Here is a 24060-nt window from a genome sequence, read left to right on the forward strand (position 1 = left end):
AGCCCTATCAGGTGGGGAGCAGGAACAGTGGGTCAGGGACCAGCAGGTCAGGAAGGTGAAGCGGGGGATCCGTCAGTTCAGTCTCTAAGTTGTGTCCAACTCTTGGCGACTCCATGGACTGCAGCACGCCAGGCTATCCTGTCCTCCACTGTCTCCCGGAGCTTACTCAAACTCATTCCATCGAGTCGGTGATGCCATCCAACCATCTCATCCTGTAAGAAGCGTGTGGTCCCCAAGGTAGCCTGGGAGGAGAGAGCCCAAAGGCACGAGAAAGTCAGTGGGTGGATTTGCTTCGGGGAGGAGAGAGGAGGAAGAGGACGACTGGAAGCTGCATGTAGATAGGATTGTCTGTGGTGCTGTGGGAAGTCAGGGAAGGCTTACTGCTTGCCTTGGAGTTTTCCAGTGATGAACTTCTGCTGAGAATGGAGAAGAGGCTGGTGAGGAAGGAACCTGAAGGGAATGAGCAAGGTTTGAGGGAGCATTTGTGTGGGAAGAAGATGGAAATGGTGAGAAGATGATCACCACCACCCTGTGGGAGCCCAGCTGAGCGTGAGGACCACAGCAGAATGGGGCGCCATTCAGCAAGGCTAGGGAACTTCCTTCAGCCGTGATCAGCAGCCTGGTGTGGGAACAGAGAGAGTCTGAGTGGAGGTTGAGGCTTGGTTGTGTGGGTGTGGGAAGAATCACATGGTCAAAGGAGATGAAGGGTTTGAGAAAAGTGTGGGGAATGATAGGTATTAGGGTCCAGAACTTTTAGGAAGAGATGCTTAACAGGAAGGGAGCTGGAAGAAGACAAGACATTGTCAGAGGAGGCGATGGTGAGAACTGAAAAGTTGTCATCAGAAGTGGAGGCAGGGAATGAGAAGGAAACCTGAGGGATGGGAAATATGTATACTTACGACTGATTCATGGGCTTTTCAGGTGGTGCTAGTGGTAAAGAACCCATCTACCAGTGCAGGAAACATAAGAGACACAGGTTTGATCCCTGGGTGGTGAAGATCTCCTGGAGGAGGACATAGCAACCCACTGCAGTATTCTTGCCTGGAGAATCCCATGGACAGAGGAGCCTGGCTGGCTAGAGTCCATCAGATCGCAGAGTCGGACATGACTGAAGCCTCCTAGCACGCACGCTCGCGTGACTGATTCATGTTGCTGTACAGCAGAAACCAACACAACATTGTAAAGCAATTATCCTCCAATTAAGAATTTATTAAAAGGAAAGCTGAAAAATTCAGACCCAGAGTAACAGTTGTGGGCTCTGCTCCAAGGGATGGCCGTTAATGAGGGCGAAGAGCTGGCAAGGAATCTCTAAAGTAAAGAGACACAAGAGACGTCCCTGGTGGCCCAGGGGCTAGGACTCCAGGCCTTCTCTGCTGGGAGGTACGGTTTGGATCCCTGGTCAAGAAACTGAGATCCCACATACCTGGTGACTCAGGCAAAAAAAAGGAGACCCAAGATCCTGGAGACAAAGGTATGAAAGGTCCTCGGGGCCCTGGAGCGCCCAGGATGGTGGCAGCCATTAGAGTGAAAAGAGAGGGAGGAGAGCTCCAAGCCTGAGTGAGCACCTGCGTCGGTGTCTGAGCAGTAGAGAGTCGTAGAGGGGCTGTGTTCCTCTGTAGAAGAAAGCCTTCCTTGCGTTAAAAAAAAAAAAGAAGAAACGTGACTTGTAAAATCTGATTTTCATCACAGTTTCTCACAATGGAAAAGTGACCCAAAGTTGGCATCTGTTGGAATTCTGAAAGTATCCTGAAAACTATGCCTATAAATATTGTCTTTCATTTCTCATGAAATGAGATGAGGTTTTATAATTTCCAAAAAAAAGAGAGAGGTGGTTCTTTCTTATTTGCTGAGTTTGGACTCACTGCCCTAATACAATAGGAGGAAGGCTTTTCAAACCATAATATGAACAGACATCTCTCTTGCTGCTGCTGCTGCTGCTAAGTCGCTTAAGTCGTGTCCAACTCTGTGCGACCCCATAGACAGCAGCCCAGCAGGCTCCCCCGTCCCTGGGATTCTCCAGGCAAGAACACTGGAGTGGGCAGCCATTTTCTTCTCCAATGCATGCATGCATGCTAAGTCGCTTCATTCGTGTCTGACTCTATGCGACCCCATAGACAGCAGCCCACCAGGCTCCTCTGTCCAGAGGCTTCTCCAGGCAAGAATACTAGAGTGGGTTGCCATTTCCTTCTCTAGACATCTCTCTTAAGACCTTTTATTTTGGGAGGATTAAAATCTACCTCATGGGGATAGCTGATTGTCCTCTCTTTGCAAAGCTCGGTTTCCGTTCACCATCTGTATGGATTGTTCTGTTTTATGTTAAGTGCCACCACTTAACACTTGTTCGGTGCCACCACGCCCACCTCGACTACAGTTGTGTTGGGATAGGAAGCATAGGCCCCAAGGTGGTCTTGTGAACAAGGACCCTCAAGCTGCCTCTTTTTGCTATATACTCGTGGGCAGCCCCAGAGTCCAATCCCCAAAGGGAAGTTCCCACCAGCTTTTATCTTAGAAAACTTGATCAAACATCCCACTTCTGTTCCTCTCATTCCTCCTTGGCATGTGGGGACACTTCTAAGGCAGTCTTTGGGGACAATGACATTTCTGTTCCCATCCACTCATGAACTTTTATCAGAAGTATGTTTTTGGTCAAACTGCAGTATTTATGTACTACCACAGAGTTAGTATTAACCCATTTCATCTTGCTTTCCTATCCCCCATTTGAAAAAGAGCCCTACAAAGGATCATGTATCCTTGTAGATTTTTTAAAATTAAGAGCTATTACTAAAATACAAGGGATCCTCAGAGTCTTCAGATTGAAGACTTTAGGTTCATCTACTATAGGTGAAATTCTATATAGATACACGGGGCTTTAGGTGAATCATAGTTAACATGTGTGCCTGTGTCTATGGCCCATATTTATATCTCAAAATCAAATGAAGTGACATTGGAAAGGTTTTATCTAGTGGCTCAGGCATTCAGTAGTATTTGAAACACTTCGTCCAGGTTTGTCACAGACATATGTGTTGATGAGACCTCTGGCTCTTGTCTAATCAGGAAAGGCTCATGGGAGAATTAAGGGAGGCATGTGTGAGAATGAAATGGTCAAAACAATGCATAATTCTGGATATAAAAAGGATTATTATGATGCTATGGAAAAAAGAAGCCCAAAGGATTGAGCTGATGTAGTTTAGAATGAAGGCTAAATGAGCACAACAGTTTGCTGTGGAAATTGGTTAACTGATGGAAAACTCCAGAAGCTAGGCCCAGGAAGCACTGTATTGGATCCATTTGGACCAATAACCTGGAGCTCGGTTTCACCCATGTATTCCACCAGTTGCACACTCTGCCCATCCAAGTTCACTTTCCTCTGCCCTGGCGGCTCAGGCTGGTCAAGCCAACTTTCCCCAAGACCTTGTGGTTCTGTGGTCAGAGGAAGTCAAAGATGTTTGTTCCATAAACTGAGACCAGGTTAGGGGGAAGGGTGGGAAGGCATGGGTGTCTGTATAGTTCAACTAGAGTTAAACCTACTCTGTTAACTTTTTAAACCCTGGTGGAATTTGTCCCAGACTGTTCACGTATGCTGCTTATGTATTGCAGAATTACAGGTGCTAACTCCAAAAATGAGGAACCTGTTTACACTGCTCTGTCTCGCTAATAAGGAAGAACTCCCAGGTTGTGGTTGAGGCAGACTGTCTGACGAGATCCAAGTCTGAGTCAAGTTAAAATTTAGGGTGCTGCTTTCTGGGTGCGCAGTCACTGCCTTATTGTGACCACTTCTGGAAGGTTCTTCACAGAGGATGAGGAGGGGCTACAGAGCCTCTTTGGGTTTAAGAAGAAACAAACAAAAAAGCTGGTCTAGGGGCTTCCCTGATGATCCAGTGGTTAATTCTCCACATTTCCAGTGCAGGGGGCATGGATTTGATCCCTGGTCAGGAAGATCCCCTGGAGAAGGGATTGGCAATCCACTCCAGTATTCTTGCTTGGAGAATCCATGGACAGACCCTGGGGTCACAAAGAGTCAGACAGGACTGAGCGACTTTCACTCACTCAGAGAAATATACAGACATCTAGGTTTAGTTGCAGCAGCCTATGAACCAGAAATCTGACTTTTGCTTGCTACAAGTTGCATTTCAAAATGCATCCAACTGTAAGCTCAGAAAGTGTTTTTTAACCTCAGTAGCGAAATTAACTCTGTCTTGCCTTCTCTGCCATGAACTTAACCACCCACCTCCCTGCCTCTTTCTCCCCTCCCTCTTATGCATCAGAAGAAAGCACCTGGCGTCTTTCATGGAACACCGAGAAAATGACACAAATGCTCAGGGACTCTTCTCCTAACTTGTCACCAGGTGTGTTTATTGGGCTTGCAGCCGTCAGGAGTAGAGGGGCTCAGCTTAAAAGTTTTCATTGTGGATCTCCAACCCTAGCATGAGCTGTGGGGCTTCGAGGTTCAGGATGTCTTGTGGGTGAGCTTCAACCTCTGAATTTCCCCCTGTCGTCTGCTCTTCCATCAGCTGCATTATCAACAGTGTTTTCAATCAATAGCTTCTCTCTACCGGAAGTTTATCTGCCAGAGTCACGTTGGTGCCCATGAATGAAACTCACATCTGGCACAGAGAAGACGATGCAGCTAGCATTGCTAGCACCTGGCATGGCTGTCCCACAGCTGTCCTTGCTGAAGTCCCCTCCTCCAAGGGGGGGAGGCGGTGGGACAGCCCACCTTGGGGCTTCATTTCTGCTGGTTTCGTCCAGACAGTTTCCTCCTATTTCATGTACATTTCACACTTTCCCTCCACTAGTTTGCATCCATGCAAGTTCTTAGTGCAGTTGTCTACTCGGATAAAGATTTCTTTTAATAGTCAAAGAGTCCATTTTAAAAAAAAAAATGCCCGTGAGATGGAGACTGAACACTGAGATGACACATTTTGTTATCGAGGGGTGTGTCATTTGTTGCTTCCATTAGGCAAATTAATGGCAGTTAGGTACTTTCACGCTGAGGAGGAACGAGACAGATGAATATATATTTTGTAAACAGAAGTGCAGTCGGTGTATCAGTCTCCTTAACAGAACATGGTTCTGCTGCCCTGTACAATTCTGCAAACTTCTTCAGAGCAAAATTATTCTTTAGAAGAATGCAAACTTAATCAGGATTCAGAAAGGAACATGGAAACCTTTAAGATACCTGTTCGGTCCGCTGCACATCTCAGAGGTTTCTGCTGTGTCTTGCTGAGAGATGAAAAGAGTCCGTGATCAGAAACTTTAAGATCCAAAAGGTAGACACAGTTTGGGCATTGTCCACGTTGTTGTTTAGTCGCTAAGTCATGTCCAACTCTTTTGTGACCTCATGGACTGTAGCCTGCCAGGCTCCTCTGTCCATGGGATTATCCAGGCAAGAATACTGGAGTGGGTTGTTGCTTCCTTTGCCAGGGAATCTTCCTGACCCAAGGATTGAATCCAAGTCTCCTACATTGGCAGGCAGATTCTTTACTGCTGAGCCACCAGGGAAGCCCCCATTATCAGAGTGTTAAATCACAAGACCTAGCCAAATAATGTGGTAATTGGGGGATTTCAAGTTATAATATTTTCTACCTTGGAACAACCTTGAATCCTCCCACTCTGTAAATTAATGTTTTGGAGGCAGCCTCTTATTCTTTTTCAAAGCCAGACCATTTTCTCTTTCTCAGGTGACCTAACACTGACATAGTGCCAGGCATTGGAGTCAGGGAAAATGTGGTTAATCACACTGCATCCAGCTCTTCTGAGGATGAAAAATGGCCAAGTATTTTGTGTTAGGTGGGACATTATTCGTTAATAGCAAACTTAAATCTTAAGTCTCTGAGGGGAAAAATGACAGCATTTATTAGTTATTTCTAATGTAACCCAGGACCGAGAGCTCCAAGAGCATAGTCTTATAACTTTTAATTCATGTATCTATTTTTCCCAAACCTTTTAAGAAATGCTTGTAACTTTGCTTGTCAGATCAGGAGAAGGTAGATTGTTATTCAAAGGAAAGCCTGATATAGGAAATGCAGATATAAATGGGTCAGCACTTTTTTTTTCTTTTCAAAGATTTATGACCGTTTCTATTTCAGACCTTCCTTGACATTCTCACGACCATTTCAGGAGCCTTTTCTGTGGTCCAGAGCCTCTGTTTCTCTTCCTGAACCTCTTCGTCCATCCCTCCTGCTGCTCTGTGGATAGTTGTCATAAGCTCAGCTCTAGATTCCCTGACTGAGTGTCCTGGGTCTTTCCCAATCTTCTCTTAAGCTAGCTTCCCAACCCCGGCTTCCACCATTTTATTCACACCTCCTGTCATCATTCCCTCCCAACAGGGAAGGGACCTCTCATCTCCTTCCTCACCCGAGCATGCCACACTTCTTGATGCTGTCCTTGGTTGCCTTTGGTCTCTCTGCCAACCCTATCTTCCCTGTGGCAACATGCCCAAGCTTATGTCTACTAAGAAACCAGCCTAAATGCCACCTTGCTTACCATCTCTACTGAGATACCCAACCGCCCCTGAGAATCATCCTTCCACTTTACTTTACAAAAAAAAAGTATGTATTTACCTAGCTGCACCAGATCTTTGTTGCATCGTGGGAAATCTTAGATCTTCATTGTGGCATGCAGGATCTCTAGTTGCAGCAAGTGGGATCTAGTTCCCTGACCAGGGATAGAACCCAGGCCCCCTGCCTTGGGAGCTTGTCCCCCTCCTTTGACTTTGAATAGCACCTTATCTGTTGTATGGCGCTTAGAGTAGGTAGCTCTTCTGTTTACTTGGAAGGTATATGTGTGGATACATATGTATACGTTTCTCCTGACCTAAACTGTAAGTTCTCTGAAGGCAGGGTCCCTGTTTAATGTAATTATTTGATTCCCTAAAATGCCTTGTTACTCAGAACATGGTTTGCTGACCAGCAGCGTCAACCACACCTGGGAGCTTCTTCAAAATCCAAGATCTCAGTCCTCATCCCAAATCCGATGAGCCCACATTTTGACCTGCCCCTCCCCCACCCTGTGGTTACCCCACGGGTAAAATGTCAAGAAGTTCTGCTCTGTTACATTGCACAGACCCTGGTGTGAAGCCGGGATAGCTGTTAATGACTGAGTGGCATTAAAAGCTGGGGCTGTCCTCATTGGCTTATGGAAAGATGATCTCACACTCAAATATTGAAAATGTCATCCAGCAGACATCGCTTTTCTGTGACCATTTTTAGTCTTAAGTCATGGGGACCCTCTTCTCCTCTTAAATTCTTTGATTTGTTACTTGCAGGTCACTTTGGTAGTTGTTTGAGTTTTTTGTTTTATTATTTTTAAAAAATCCCCTTTTAGGGCAGTATTGGCCTTAGGTAGATGGGTATAGAAAGACAGCTTACTAACTGGGTCTAAATATAGATTATGTGCAAAAGAATAATTGTTCACATCTGGAAATAAGCACCCATATGGTGTGTATCGTGGTGTCATCCTGGCAGCTATTTCTTCAGGAGCAAGTCAGGAACAGCCAAAGTCCAAGGGGCTGTGCTCTGTCACTGTGTCAAAAACTGAGTGATCCTTGCCACACATATCTGCTGATAACCCTGGGAGGAGATAGATGACAGTACGATCTGTTGGGATTTTTAAAGCACTGAAAAATGTGATACTGAAGTCTCCTTAGCTGCCTGGGGACCCATGAAGAGCTGGGAGAAACTTGTGAAGTAAGGAGGAATATTATCTGTGGCCTAGAGCAGTGGAAAGCACCACCCGCTGTGCCATATTGCTTGTCACAACTGCCAGGGGGTGTCATTTGCACGAGTACCAGCCTGCAATGCTAGATGCCCTGCGGCGTCTAGAGCCATTTCACACTGAGGAGTCGAGAACCATAAGGCCGTCACTTCAGAACATATCAGCCAGACATCATGGGAGGGTGGTGAAATACTGTTTATATCACTAAAATCTAAACCTATTTTATGTAATTTTAAAACTTTGTATTTTATTTATGTTTCATGTAAATAAATGTTTTTATGTAAAATGTTTATATATGTATACATATAAAGTATTATATATTTGTATACATATGTATACAAAAAGCGTTTTAAATACATGCTGAATTTTCCAGAAATGCAGCCACTAATTTAAAAGAAAAAAAATCCAGAAAAAAAAGAAATGCAACTACTATATTAATCGAGAGGATATTATTCTTTGTTTTATTTAGAACTTTATTATATGTTTATTTCAGAAAGATCCTGTCACTGCTCCTATCATTCTGCATGGGTAGCTATTGAGTTCATACTGGTCTCATGTAGAGGGGCCAGCATCCTCCTTCTATTTTTTTTTTAAGTTATTATTTTAGTTTTGGTCACAGAGCATGTGGGATCCTAATTCCTTGACCAGGAATCAAACCTGTGTCCCCTGCATTGGAAGTACAGAGTCTTAACCACTGGACCACCAGGGAGGTCCCACCTCCTGCTTCTGCCTTCTGCTGATGGAGTTGTACCTGAGCATTTACATATTGAAGTGTATCTGATTTGTTATAAATTTCTCTTTTATGTCTTCTTTATGTAATTAGGCTATCATGTTGATTTTTAAAAAATGTATGTGACTAGGCAAGTTTTTTTTATTAATTATATCTCCAGATATAAAAAGAAGTATGATAGATTTGAGAACCTGCCTGACAAAGACAGCTCATTAGCTCTTGTCTAGAGATGGTAAAGGCTTCGTCAGAGTGAGGGGGTAGGAAGAGTCACCGCCCACAGGGAGAAGATGCTGACAGAGAAGCAGGGTTTGGGGTGCTGCGTGGAAAGCATGTGTTGGGCAGAAAAGGCAGCTTGGGCTCCGAGGTTGCCCTAGCTTGAGTGCCATGCTGTTCCCTGCCGCTTATTACTGGGTAGCCTTGGTCACCCTCCAGAAGCTCAGGCTTCTGGGTATCCTTACAGGGTCAAGAGTGAATATTAGAGATAATGACATTAAAGGACTTGGCAGAGAGATACAATGATGTTAAAAATTGTATATAATATGTATAATAATCCTAATGTCATGTTACCAAGCCCTCCACACAATAGGCCAATATATTGGAGAGACTAAGTGTTGAGGCAAGGAAGAGACTTTAATCAGGGAGCCAGCAGACAGAGAAGATGGCAGGCTAGTACCTCAAAATAACCACCTTATTGGGGTCTGGACACCAGGTTCTTTTACAGATCAGAGAGAAAGAAAAAAGTGAAAGTCATTCAGTCGTGTCCAACTCTTTGCGACCCCATAGGCTGTGAATTCTGCGGGCCAGAATATGAGTGAGTAGCTGTTCCCTTCTTCAGGGGATCTTCCCAACCCAAGGATCAAACCCAGGTCTCCGTCATTGCAGGCGGATTCTTTACCAGCTAAGCCACCAGGGAAGCCAACAATACTGGAGTAGGTAGCCCATCCTGTCTCCAGAGGATCTTCCTGACCCAAGGATCAAACCAGGATCTCCTGCGTTGAAGGTGGATTCTTTACCAGCTGAGCTACCAGGGAATCGAGAGAACTAAAAGCAATGACGAACTAAAGTCAGAAGGCAGAGTAGATAGGCAGAGGCAGTGGGGAAGTAAAGTGAAAGGGTCTTCAGTCCGGCAAAAACATCTCCAAGAGAAATGTCCAGCCTTCAGAAGAGGTGTGTTAATCTCTTCTGTTCACAGGTGGGCAGGGACAAATCATCTCTCCCTGAACTAAACAAAGACACTTGACAGTCAAGCAGAGGGGCAGGGTCCTCCAGGAAAGCCATTGAATATGATTATGATAATAAAGGCAATGAAAAGCAAGTCAAAGAAATAGTTTCCAATGTGGAGTCAGAATTGGTTTTCTCCCTGCAACAATGACTCTGAAAATGGCAAATAGACAAGCAACAACACTGGCTTCCACTGGGTTTGGCTAAACCTTCTGTGATTCCCCAGGGCTGGATTGGGTCAAGACTTCAAAATCCAGGATTTTAAGTTATTTCAACACCCACACTCAACTGCAGGTAGAACTCCCGACTTGAACCACCCTGTCCTTCTGAACACTTCTGGACTCTTTTTTTCTACCCGAAGGGACCCTTCTATGAAATTCCACCAAACATCTGTACTCCCTAGAGTCTCTCCGGCAAATCTGTGACTTTCTCATGGCAGCTTAAGTGTCTTTGACACATGATCATTGTTTTTGTTTTTAGTAGTCACTACAATTTTTTGAAGGAAGAGGAGATGAGAAAAGATATTTATTTCCCCAGGCACTCTCTTCCTCTTGATCCCCCTCACTCTTCCCAGAGCCCACGTGGTGCCCAGCTCTGTCCTGCAGCGCCAGGACCTTTCTCTCTGGATTGCATCTTGTTATTGTTGTTGTTCAGTCACTAAGTCCTGTCTGACTCTCTGCACCCCTGTGAACTATAGCACACCAGGCTTCCCTGTCCTTCACCATCTCCTGGTTGCTCAAACTCATGTCCATTGAATCGGTGATGCTATTTAACCATCTCATCCTAGAGTTAAGTCTCCCTCCACTCAACTTCTGGAGAAGGAAATGGCAACCCACTCCAGTACTCATGCCTGGAAAACCCCATGGACAGAGGAGCTTGGTAGGCTGCAGTCCATGGAGTGTCAAAGAGTCGGACACGGCTGAGCGACTTCACTTTCACTTTTTACTTTCATGCATTGGAGAAGGAAATGGCAACCCACTCCAGTGTTCTTGCCTGGAGAATCCCAGGGATGGGGTAGCCTGGTGGGCTGCTGTCTATGGAGTCGCACAGAGTCGGACACGACTGAAGTGACTTAGCAGCAGCAGCAGCCACTCAACTTCCCTCCCGAATCAAGCCATTCCTGTTTTCCTTCTCTTTGTGCCCTCAGAACCAGAACCCCGGCAAGACTGGATCCAGCAACAACTTTACCTATAGATTCTTTCCTAGTTTATTTCATTTCAGATACGAGCAGAATGGACTTCCTGTGGCCCAGGTCTTTTTAATAAAGAGTGGTTTCACTTTGGAGATCACCACATGTGCATGCTCAGTCGTGTCCAGGTCTTGCAACCCCCATGGACTGTAGTGCACCAGGCTCCGCTGTCCATGGGATTGTCCAGGCAAGAATACTGGAGTACATTGCCATTTCCTACTCCAGGGGATCTGATCCAGGAATCAAACCTGCCTCTCCTGTACAATACTGGAGTGGGTAGCCTAGCCCTTCTTCCTGATCCGGGAATCAAACCCCCCTCTCCTGCAGAATATTGGAGTGGGTAGCCCATCCCTTCTCCAGTGGATCTTCCCAACCCAGGAATCGAATTAGGGTCTCCTGCATCGCAGGCAGATTCTTTCCACTGAGCCACCTGGGAGGTCACTAAGGCTATGCTAATAGGGATGCTTTGCTGCCTGTTCCCCTCCCCCACCATGTCTTGGGCGGGGACAAGATTAATGGAGACAGTGTGAGTAACGAGTTTGCAGTAAAATTTCTTTTAAATGATAGTAACGAAAGGAATCCCCTGCTTTATAGTGCAAAGAGTTGGCTGCTTAGTCAGTTCACTTTGGGAAGAATAATTTCAGATTTCTTTTGAAAGTTAAATGTTAATCCTTAGAAAAGTGACCACATGATCCTTGAGTGTATTCTGACCTTTATGATCTGCTTATTTTTCTCTTCTTCACTTCTTGATTCTCTTGTAACAAAGTTTTTACTCAGGTTCCTTCTGATTATGTGTTTGTCAGGATTGGCTTTGGATAACTGTGATATAAATATATCCCTCTCCAGTCCTGTTACCAACATGCTGGTCTTAGCAGTTCATGCCTGGTTCTTTTAACCCTTGTCTGCATCTCGGGCAGTATCTACCTTCCTATTGCTGCTTCTAAGCTTTGGCATCTCAGTAAAATTCAGTGCATCTGGGGCAGATAATACCCTGTGCTCTGGCATTTCTCTTTGGTCTTGGCATATTAAAGTTAGACCCAGGTCATTATTTTTGTATCAGTGACATTTTCATAATGAACTGAAAAATGAAGTGGTAAGGACACCCGGACACCCCAAAAAAACCTTAAAAATGACTAGAACATTTCCTGAAGCATTTAATATTAAGGGTATTAACCTTTTACATCTCCTTTTTAAAAAATATAAATTGATCATAAAGCATATTGAAAGTGACTTCAAATCAATGTATTCAGTATCTGAAAAGTTGGCATTTAATTGCAGTTTGCACCAGATCACCACAGTCATGCCCAGCTCCGCCCTTGGTGTTGCAAATGTCTTCCACTTCAAATCTCAAATAGTCCTAGGTCTTCTCTCTGTGCGTGAGTGCATTGTAAGTCGCCTCAGTCATGTCTGATTCTTTGTGACCTTTTGGAAAATAGCCCGCCCAGGCTCCTCTGTCCATGGGCTTCTCCAGGTTACCTCTCCCCAAAGTCCAGCTGTCTCCGCATGCTGAACCTAGCTAGGTTCATGATCACTCTAGGTGGAAAGTAGTATGCCCTTTTCTGAATTCCAAGAAGTCTTTTGCTTACAAAAATGGCAACAAAGCTTCCACATTCAGTCTTTTATATTCATGCTCTATCATCCGGAATATTATACATTAGAGACTCCATGAGAGCAGGCGATGACCAGTTGCTATTTTGCTCTGCTGCGTCTAATACGATCCTTGTCAGTCACTACACAGTGTGCTTTGAGTGGGGAATCAAGTAGGCTTTGCTTCTGCACTAGCTCTGCACAGAGTTGCATGCAAATTGACTTTTTAAAATGGAATCCTACAGAGAGTGAAGGACATTGTTTTAAAAGAAACTTTGAGGGAAGGCATATGATTCTTTTTTTAGCATAGAGTCTCTACCTAAATGAACTACTTTTGATCTGACATTTCATTTCTAATGTGCGTATCTTCTCGTATGCCCTTTCATTTATTCAGCCTGTATTTAATAAGAGGCTATCACGTTCTGCTGTACAGGTGTGCAAGCAAGCACGGTAGTCAGTGGGACAAAGGACCCGCCCTCTTAGCGCTAACTTCTCAGAGCAGAGGGGCAGGCAGTAGACAGATCTAAGAAACGCCTGTGGTGGTAGGGCTGTGTAGAAAAATAAGGTGAGATAAGGGAAATGGAGAGACATGGGGCGCTTTTTAAATTTTTTAATTTATTTTTATGCTTTTTTTGGTGGTGTTGCAGAGCGTGTGGGATCTTAGTTCTCCCGGCTAGGGATGGATCCTGCGCCTCCTGCAGTGGAAGTGTGGAGTCTTAACCACTGGACCACCAGGGAATTCCCGGGTGGTTTTTATAAAGGAGTTTTGAATGAAGGGGTAGTCTGAGCAGAGCTCAAGCAGGAAGGAGGGAAGGAGGCCATCAGGAGAATACTGGTTAGAGGAAGAACCCTAGCAGAGGAAACAGCAGGGGGCGGGGCCGGGGGTGGGGTCTGAGGATCAGGGCGTAGGTGGTCTCTGTGGCTGGTGTGGCTAGGGGAGGGTGTGGCTAGGGGAGGAATGTTGGGGGCGGGTCTAAAGACAGACCTGGGCAAAGTCCTTAGAGTTAAGCAGGCATGGTAAAGACTTGAATTTTTAGTTGAGATGTCTGGACATTTGGAGGACCTACATACTTTTTTTTAAAAGATTGAGTTTGACCCCTGTGGAGAGTAGCCTGTAGAAGCAGGAAGACCCACAAGGAGACTTCTGAATAGCACGGGATATGGGCCATGACTGGGGTGTGGCTTGAGGGGTGAGAAGCAGTCAGATCCTGGTGCTTAGAGGTGATGAGATTTACTTTTGGTCTGACTGTAGAGGCCCATCAGAGTGAGGGAAGTCAAGAGTCATCACAAACAAGGTCTTGTTTTTAGCAGCTGCAAGACTCCTGTTTTCAGTGAGTGACCTGGGGAAGGTCTTAGGAGGATCACATCTGAAGGAGAAACCCAAGCTGAGTGTTAGATGCACTGTGTTTGAAGTGCCTGTTGGTCATCCTAGGCTGTTGGCTTCAAGTCTTCCAGCACCGTGAGTCCTGAAATTTGAGGTCTTGTCTTGGTTGTCTTGTGTTCTCCACTTAATCTGAGAAGTTCTCGCTCACAGAACCCCTGACACTTGTGTGCGAGTTAATGGGATTTGCATACGTGGGAGTTTCTGAAAGTGGCCTGTGGTTTCACTTGCATTTTCATCTCCTTTTTCATCATCTGTGAAAACGGAGAAGAGATAGTTGGGAAAAAATGCTGTATGAAACTTGCTGGAAATGGGTAGAACTTGAAATGATGCTGACAAGAGGTTTAGAAACACAAAATAGAGAGGACTCAGACCAAATATAAGTCAATTAGCATAAATCATCCATCTCTGATTTCCATGCCTATCTTTCCCCTAGTTGGCTGACTCAACAGCTGCTTCTGTGACTACAGCTGTGTAATTCCTCCACATTTCCTTTTTGCATGGATAAAGAATTCCAGTTTGTCATTGCTTCATCATTTGTTATTTTATATTAGGTTCTTGTGTTTTATTTTTGGGGCCTGACCATATGGTTAAGAAAATCACCCAACTGTTTTCCATTCTGTTGAACTGTTCTGTTTTCACTTGGGGTTGGGTTTTAGGTCCACTTGGGGTGTTATTATTTTCCCTTGGGGTTCTCCAGGCTGGGAAATGCTTCTCTTGGTACACTTCCTTCTTTCTGGTTGAAACTGGCAGGGCAGTGGGGGTTCCAGGTAGAGAAAACCCTCACCAGCAGAGGGAAAATCAGGGTGAGAGCAGGTGCCTAGTTTGTTGCGGATGCAATATAAGCTTCATGGGGAGTGTGAAGAACAAGTGACAGCAGGTAATAAAGGCCATTATGGGCCATGCTAAGGAGCACAGAAAACAAGGAATTTCAGGAGCTTAGAGTCTGGAAGTGCTGTGATGAGATTTGTATTTTAGCGCAGCTACTTTGACTGCCTTAGGAAGAGCAGGTGGGGAGTGAGGGAGACTGGTTTGCAGGTTCTTGGTGATGGAAGGCAAAAAAGGATGAAAGTCTTAGAAAGTTCTTAGACACACTCAGTACTAAATCAGTCTTTATAAGATAAAATTAAACAAACAGAAGTAGAAACATTTGTGATGGACAAGGGAACACCACATTAGAGACATCTTACAGGTAGGATGATTATATCTACTTGGGTGAGCAGTGATGCCATTCCAGGAAGGCGAGCAGGTGGGATTATGGGGAGATTGACTAGGTGCCATAGTTCTGCCTGGACAGCGTGCTCTTTGTGGAGCCCGTGGAGCATCCACTAGGCAGCTGGAAATATAGCTCTGGGGCTTGGCGGAGACTGTGCTCTTGGAAGGACATGTTTCGGACATGTTTCGGACATGTTTAGAAGTCTTCAACATCTAAATGGGAAAGAAAGAGATCATTCCAAAAAGCAAAGCACAGAGAGTATTGTACCAATGGTCCTAGTCTAATGATGAAATTAAAAAAAAATTATCTCCAAATTCTAGTTGATATAATCTCTTACTCAGCAATCAAAAAACTAAGATCATGGCATCCAGTCCCATCACTTCATGGCAAATAGATGGGGAAACAATGGAAACAGTGATAGACTTCATTTTCTTGGGCTCCAAAATCATTGCAGATGGTGACTGCAGCCTTGAAATTAAAAGACGATTCTCCTTGGAAGAAAAGCTGTGACTAACCTAGAGAGCATATTAAAAAGCAGAGAAATCACTTTGCTGACACCTGATGAGAAGAGCCGACTTATTGGAAAAGACCCTGATGCTGGAAAAGATTGAAGGCAGGAGGAGAAGTGGGTAACAATGGATGAGATGTTTAGATAGCATCACCGACTCAATGAGATGAATTTGAGCAAACTCCAGGAGATAGTGAAGGACAGGGAAGCCTGGCATGCTGTGGTCCATTGGGGTCGCAAAGAGTTGGACAAGACTGAGTGAACAACAGTAATCTCATATAAGATTTTCTTAAAAAATTTTTTTTAATCTGGCTAACCAACTGATACCTATCCTAGGAAAACAGTACCTGGTTTTTTTTTTTTGTTTGTTTGTTTTTTAATAATAGCAGCTACTGGTGTCAACATTAATAAAGTCCCCTTTCTACTGTGAAGACCCACCACAACCCATTTGGAAGTTCAGTCTTCATAGATGGTCACTGCATGATTTGACTTCCCCAGTGCACTGGTAATTTGCATCTTTGGGTATGGCTGTTCCATTCTTGCTATTTCACAACCCTCAGTGGCACTTGAGCCTTCTGTAATCTTAAGGAATTGAAATAGAGAAGCATTTTGCCCCCAACCTGAATGCCTCAATAGAAAATTGAACAGCCTCCTCTTACCAGCGATGTGGATTCCCCAATAAATAATGATGGAAGAGTAAGAAACGCCTACATCTGTGTATTCTCTCCAAAACACCAGGTCCTGAGCCTGGTGTTTAAAACCACCTCTCTGGCCACTCGGGGTGTCTTAGTGACTAGCTGGCAGTGCCGTCCTTCAGCAGGAGTGATTCTCTGAAGCCGTAACATACATCGGGGCAGGCTGGACACATACCACATCCATGCCTGGGAAGCAGTACTTGCAGCAGCAGCGTCTTCCAAGTGATAAAAATAACTTCGCCTTGGCCAGTAGCCCTGAAGCCAGGTGTCCCCTTTCACTTCCTGTTCTCTGTTGGGTCCTGCAAAGGGACGTCTTGTCTTCCACAGTTTGGAATGTGACATTTCTTGTCTCACCACTTTAACTGCCTAACGTCTAGCTGTCTGTTCTCTTGTGTATTTTGAGAGTCCTCTCCTCTTGAACCTTTGCATTTTAGCTCCTCATGTCTGCTGCTCATACCTACAGGGAGAGATTGACAGCTCCCCGCTAGGCACTCGCCAACACAGATGTTTATATTTTGATTTCTGTTGTGTCCCCACTTTTTAAAGCCTAAGCTGTTAATTACAGAGCAGTAACTTTCCTGTTCGTGATTCTCTTGAAAGTCTATTTTATTCCCCCGTCACGAAAGGTTCTTTTTGTTCCCCCTTCTGACAATAGATGTATTTCCTGCACAATATCGGATCATCTTTTGGATCGTGAAGTTCTTCACGAGTCTCCTTTTTGAAACCATTATTGACTAGTGAGTATAATTTCTTCTTTTTCATGAGGTCTAGGTCAGACTTCTTCTCAAGAGTTCTTAGGTTCTAAAGCTCTGTGAGCCCAGAGGGATAGATGGTGGGTGCGATTAATCACTGAAAATGTGGCTGCTGATGGGGTTATTTCCTGTGTCAAGCTTCCCACTGTCAGACCTGGCAGAGAGCTGACACGCTGGGGGGCCATCTTCGTGTGGACATGGCCCGACCTCACTCTCTCTCCTTCCTTCCCGTTGGGACAGAATCGTGTCTGCCTCCATCGAGAACAGGAAGGCTGTCTCACTCACTGTAGAGAAAAACCTCCCGTGGACCTGCCAAAATAACTGCTGAGTGGTTTGTTATCGAAGGAAACACAGGGTGGGTAAGTCACCTGAGTCCTAGGTTCACTGCCCGAGCCACAGAAAATTCTTCTTGATTCTAGTAGCCATGTTTAACTGACCACTGACATTTAAAATTGTAAAAGAAAATTGAAGGGACCTCACTGGCCGTGCAGTGGTTGAGACTGCATGCTTCCAGTGCAGAGGACACAGGTTCAATCCCTGGTTGGGGAACTAAGATTCCACATACTGCATAGTCAAAAAAATGAAAGTTCCTGTGAAGCCATATCAAAACTGTTACTTGGGAACTGTGTTCTTTATTGGGAGACAGTGTGAGGAGCTTGCCTTTTGAATACCCGCCTCTTCTTCCCCATCCCTTCCTCAGCCATGTCCCTTCTAACTGATAGCACATGTGTTTCAGAGTGGAACCTGGAAAAGGAATGTTATAGGGGCCTCATATGGAAATGCCATTCCAAATTCCATACGCCGTTCAATAATACACTGGCTAGACAATCAAGAGTTACCCCTAGAGAGGGGGAATTTGGATTGGAAGGGAATCAAAGGAATTGAAGACCTAATATAATTGATTGCAGTGAAGCAGTAATAGGGTGGTCTGGACAACTGGATGTGGGCCAAATTCAGAATCACAAGCAACTCACCCTACCCTCTGAGAATGAGGTGAGGTCTACTGAATGGAGAACAGGGCAGGTCATCAACTTGCTTAGGGTTTCATTTAAATGTGGGCCCTGAGCTTTGTGTGTTGTTCTCGGAAAGGGACAAAGGTATTGAAAGTGAAAGTGAAGTTGCTCAGTCATGTCTGACTCTTTGCGACCCAGTAGACTGTAGCCCACCAGGCTCCTCCGTCCACGGGATACTCCAGGCAAGAATACTGGAGTGGGTTGCCATTTCCTTCTCCAGGGGATCTTCCCGACCCAGGGATCGAACCCAGGTCTCCCGCAATGGAGGCAGACACTTTAACCTCTGAGCCACCAGGGATGCAGCCAGAAAAAACCTGTGCTTATCCATTCTCTTACTTTTATCTCTCTTGTCCTCCTCTCTCAGAAACAGGGTTCTAAAGCAAAGTTCTCAGTTGTGTATGAATAAATGTCTACTGATGTCCAGGGGTCGTTTTCCTTTGTCCCAGGTATAATGTCTAGCATAACATACTGTATGTATGAATGAATGAGTGTCTAGCATAACATCTTTACAAATGAGTGAATGAATGAATAGCACTGGTATAAAAAAACAGGGAAAATGTTAGTGATTGGAGGAAAGCGTGAAAACAAATCCTAGTTTTAAGGATTGAGAGTTTGCCCTCAATGCCATGAGAAAGCAGTACAGGATGAATGTGGGGTTACCAAGCTCTATTCAGTGGAACAGTAGAGCATGATGAATCTCACACACACACACACACACGCACACACACACAGGCTTCCATGGTGTGACAGATATTTCACACTATATCACACTATGGGGTCCACAGTATATTATTTGCATACTGAAATCTCTGAAAAGACCTGCAATGAAGACAACCCAGTTATAACTTTTATTTAACTCAGCTTTTCTCCCAACAGAGTTGGATATAGAATTCTGTTTCACATCTGTGTACATCCAGAACCCACTGAACACACTTTGGTAGAAATATCCAAAACGCTGGTAGAAATATCCAAAATTGTCCTAGACTTGAGTCCATCTGATCTGGGTTAGAATCATAGCCACCACTTACTGTGTGAACCCGAGTCTAATGAAGTCAGCTCTAGTCTCCTATTTCCTCATCTGTAAGGTGAAGATAATGTCCACTTCCTGAAATATGAGAATTAAAGCACATAAGGCTGATAAGCTATCTTATGGGTACCTGGCACAGGCTGGCTCCTTATTTTCAAACTGCTGCACTGCCTTTTCTGTACTACATGGTCCTTACATACAGGAACTTCTTAGGATGAAGCCTATTCTCCTTAATCTTTACAACCAGTGGCAGACAACTGCTATTTGCACTTGTAAAATGTGAATAATTTATCTTTTTTTTTTTTTTTAAAGATACTACTTTCCCGAAGGAAAATTACAGCAAAGAGCTCATAGTTACTTTCAGGTTTGTTGGTGCTGTTGCCTCCTAAAATCTGGCATGGTTGTTTCCCAGTTTTTTTTCTTGACTCTCCAGTTTCTTCTAAATTGGATATTAAAAAGAAAAAAGTCTTTCTGGAAATGCCTTTTATTAATATTAACCCACCAAATAAATGGCTGTTCAAAAACTATATGTAATAACAGCCACAGATGTTTGTTTTGCTTTTACCATGTATCAGGCACTTTTCTGAACTCTTTATGTGTAAAATTCATTTAATCCTTCCAGCAACCCAATGCGTTTGCAGTGTTATCTGCATTTTGCCGATGAGGAAACTGAAGCTTTCAGGGAAGTATGCCTAAGGCCACCAGGTAATAAAAGATGATGACAGATGACTCCTGAATTTTGTTCAGCAGCAGAGGGAGGAGGAAGAGAACAGAAACACAGCAGCTGTTTTAGACACACTGACCCCCTGGCCCGCCGATAAGAAGCTCTCTGCTCTGCAAAGTGGACTCTTCTTGCAGCGGAATTTTATGTTCCTGCAGGGCTGGTGTCAGATTCTCTGGATACCTAAGGTGACATGAGGAGAAGCAGATGATATCAACAGCACAGTTTATTTGTGGAATCCAGGCCTCCTCTTCAAGACCAAGGCTTTGTCTCCAAAGTAGGGGGAGTTACGCTCAGGAGGCCCGTTCCCTCACTTAGCTTTTCCACACAAAAGCAAGGAGAAGATTCCAGCAAACTGGGGCCCACCCACAAGTCATTTCAGGAAAGACAGATATAAATAAAAGTGTGCCTGGAAGGCTGAATATGTTTTCTTCTGCAGGAAAGTTAAAGTGGAACCCTAAGTCATAGATTTTCTGAAAATTAGTATTTAAAGATACACCAGCTGTGGAAATTGGCAAAAGAGATTTGATTTAATAACATATGAAGGGAGTCTTCCCTGGGTGGTCCAGTGGTTAAGAATCTGCCTCCCAAAGCAGGGGATGAAGGTTTGATCCCTGGCTGGGGAACTAAGATCCCACATGCCCAGGAGCAATTAAGCCCTCGTGCCACAACTAGAGAGTAACCCCATGTACTGCAGCTAGAGCAAGCCCGTGGGCTGCAGCAAAGACCCAGTGCAGCCAAAATTTAAATAAATAAATAAATAAATAAAACCATGGTGGGATAAAGTGTCAGATATTTAAGGAAAAAAAAAATAGGACATAGGAAGGGAAATATTAGCATTACCAGTGTTCCGCTTCCCCTCCATCATCTCCTCCAATGAACCTCTTGATGAAAATCAGCAGGGCCCTGGGACATATTTTGCAGGTCTGCTGTTGATTTGCAGGGAACCTGGGAGGGTAGATGTAGAAACGTTCCTCTGAGGACACTGCTGGGAGCCCAGGTTGTCAGCAGAGCTGAGAGTGAAGTCGTTGTCCCGTCTGTTGACAGGCACTGACTTTATCGCAGGACAGTGTGCTCCCATTGACAGGCGTGGGAAGAATAGCCTGGTGATTGAATGCTCTTATTTCCGAGTGAGCAGCACAGGGGTGTTGGAAGAGCCTGTTACGTTGAGTGTGAGGCTCATCAACAGCCCAATTAAGAGAAAAAGAAGGGTGGCTGTGGAAATATCAGTGGGTTGTGTTGCTAAAGCTGTCTGAGTTTGGAGCCAAATGGAGCTTTTCAGTACAAAGTCAGTGTGAACTTCTGGAGTGTTTTCGTGTCAGACACCCTCCTACGGGATGGGGGTGGTTTTAGAGAATATTTGTTTTGCTTCTTTGGCTACCACCTGCAGAAATGTGTTTATTTTGACTATTTTATAGAAAGCTGGTGAAACCATCTTGTGAGAGGATTCTTTGGGTGGCAGTTTTCCCATCCGATGGCAGTGCCCAGCTTGGAATTGGCATCAGGCTGAGGGTTATAGACCCTGATATTGAAGTCAAGTGTTGGTTTATAGACCGACTGAAACAGTTTTGGTGGGTGTCCTTATGAGTGATGGGCCCAGCCTTACTCTCTTTGGAAAACACTCTTCATCAAGAGAGCTTCAAAAACACCTGTTATTATATTCTTTCATTTAAAAAAATAAATCCTTACTGTCGTGCTAAGCCTATGCAACCCCTCCTATAGTTCTGTTTACATATTGTAAAGTGAACCCATTGCTTGGATCTGCAGAGGACTAACATTTGAATGTAAGCATCTTGATAACAAGGTGAAGACTCATGGGTGATGTTAAGGGGCAGCCCAGGAACGCTCTGTAGAGGGATAACCCCTCAGCAGAGTCGTGTCGTCTGTCCAGGGTGGCACTTTCACACGCGTTATGAGCACAGGCGTGTGTGGGAGAAACCCTCCTCCAGTTCCACTTCGCTCCCTTGACTGTCGATGGAAATTCAGATGTGGTATTTGTTCCCACCTGCTGTCTACAAAACGAACTCATTGTTTACTCAAGAACCCACCCACATGGGTCTTTTGGGTGGTTCTTCATCTAGCCTTGGTGCTGACCGTCTCTAGCACCAAGGGTCTTGCTAACTTGCTTCAGCCATGTCCAGCTCTTTGTGACCTCTTGGGTTATAGCCTGCCAGGCTCCTCTGTCCATAGGATTCTCCAGGCAAGGATACTGGAGTGGGTTGCCATGTCCTCTTCCAGAGGATCTTTCCAACCCAGGGATCAAACCCGCATCTCTTACGTCTCCTGCATTGGCAGGCGGGTTCCTCTGTGGGACGCAGCAATTCCCAGAGGCATCTCTGGAAGGCTGATATAGAGAAAGGAGAGGATGTAAAAACAGATGGGAGGTGCAGGGAGGGATGTAATGTACAGTTGAGTTCAGTCGCTCAGTCCGTCATGTCAGTGATCCCATCCAACCATCTCATCCTCTGTTGTCCCCTTCTCCTCCTGTCTTCAATCTCTCCCAGCATCGGGGTCTTTTCAGTGAGTCGGTTCTTCGCATGAGGTGGCCAAAGTATTGGAGTTTCAGCTTCAGTATCAGTTCTTCCAATGAATATTCAGGACTGGTTTCCTTTAGGATGGACTGGTTGGATCTCCTTGCAGTCTAAGGGACTCTTCAGAGTCATCTCCAATACTACAGTTCAAAAGCATCGATTCTTGGGTGCTCAGCTTTCTTTATAGTTTAACTCTCACATCCATACATGACCACTGGAAAACCATAGCTTTGACTAGATGGACTTTTGTTGGCAATGTACAGGAAACATATAGAAAAGAGGAGGAGGTGGTACTAAGCAGTCAGGAGCACCAGCCTCAGCTCCTGCCTCAGCTTCTGATGTTAAAGGTAACTGCGAAAAATCAGTGCTGCTCCCATAAAGAAAGAGAGAACCAAATTTGAGACAGAGAGTAAGTGTTTTTCAAAGGTGAAAATGAGCCCAAGATTTTCACAGGACTCCAGGACAAAAAGGAGTTCTTCTCTTTGTCAGATCTTCTGCTTCAAAAGTGAAAATCCTGTAGTGAGAGGAGATAGAAACACAGGGCAAACTACATGCTTCTCCACCTAATCTCTGGAGAGTTGATCCTGAGTGCTGGAGAGTATTTGAAAGGAAGGAGGTGCGGCTTTGATGAATCATGAAAACAGCACTTCTGTTTTCACAGGGGGCAGACTTCTTCCCATCCCATGTTGGCTCACCACAGCAGCCACATCTCTTGCCCCTGGGCTCTAAGTATTCATATGTTTTCAGATGAGCTATCCACTGATGGAAACAGTTGTCATTGTGTCTGTTGCCAGAATGGGAGTTAAGTATTTGAAAAACATGAACAGTGAAATGGTATCAGATTATGCATCATCCGTTTTCATTATTGGTGATGATTTTAACCTTTGATCATTTAAATGGAAACTGTTTATCTTGATATTATATAATAATAGATAAAAGGAACTTATCAAAAAGAGATCAGATATAATGACAATAGTATAGAAGACAGTTGTTTACTAAGCTGAAAACGCTCTCTTTAAAACACTTTGAGTATCCCTCTCTACCTAAAAGATGAGCTGGAACCCAGTCTAGTGCTTTTCATATGTTTGGTACACATCCTTATGATGTAGGAAATACCAGATTTCTTCCATCTTCTTTAGGTAATGTGTCTACTCCAGTGGGTATCCCTCATTTCAGTTTACTCACTCAGTCATGTCCGACTTGTTTCAACCCCATGGACTACAGCATGCCAGGCTTCTCTGTCCGTTACCAACTCCCGGAATTTACTCATAACTCATGTCCTTCACGTCAGTGATGCCATCCAACTATCTCATCCTCTGTTGCCCCCTTCTCCTCCTGCCTTTAGTCTTTCCCAGCGTCAGGGTCTTTCCCAATGAGTCAGTTCTTTGTATGAGGTGGCCAAAGCGTTCAGTCTGGGCTGTTCATCCATTCCTGGATGGCTGTGGTTTGAGTCACTTCAGAACGAGGCCAGTTGCAAGCGGAAGTGATTTTATATAGTATTATGTGGGAGGTAGAGTAAGTAACTGTCCCTTTCTCCCTTTGCTGGCAGAGATGGGGTTCCCGGGACATGCAACTTCCAGTTTTCATACTGGGAAAGTCCTGGGCAAACCAGGTTGAGTTGTCACCCTGTGTGAGAGTGGATTTGACCGTAAACTTTAGCATTACACTTCAAAGCATTAAGCAGTTGAAATTCTGCATGTCCTTGAACTTTTTTTATAGTACAGCTGGACTTGTTCCAGTAACCCTGCGTTCATGTCTGCTGACTCTGTCAAC

General features: G+C 44.6%; 1 protein-coding gene and 1 non-coding gene across 26 annotated transcripts in view; one reads left to right on the forward strand and one right to left on the reverse strand.

Annotated features, from left to right (window-relative positions):
- Positions 1-24060, forward strand: part of KIAA1217 (KIAA1217 ortholog) — an 815860-nt gene that overhangs the window by 556756 nt on the left and 235044 nt on the right. The window lies entirely within an intron of this gene.
- On the reverse strand, positions 8353-8425 carry TRNAG-UCC (transfer RNA glycine (anticodon UCC)). Its single transcript has one exon. It is a non-coding gene; the product is annotated as a tRNA-Gly (tRNA).

The sequence above is a fragment of the Ovis aries genome, chromosome 13, assembly GCF_016772045.2.
Source record: "Ovis aries strain OAR_USU_Benz2616 breed Rambouillet chromosome 13, ARS-UI_Ramb_v3.0, whole genome shotgun sequence".
Taxonomy (NCBI): Eukaryota; Metazoa; Chordata; class Mammalia; order Artiodactyla; family Bovidae; genus Ovis; species Ovis aries.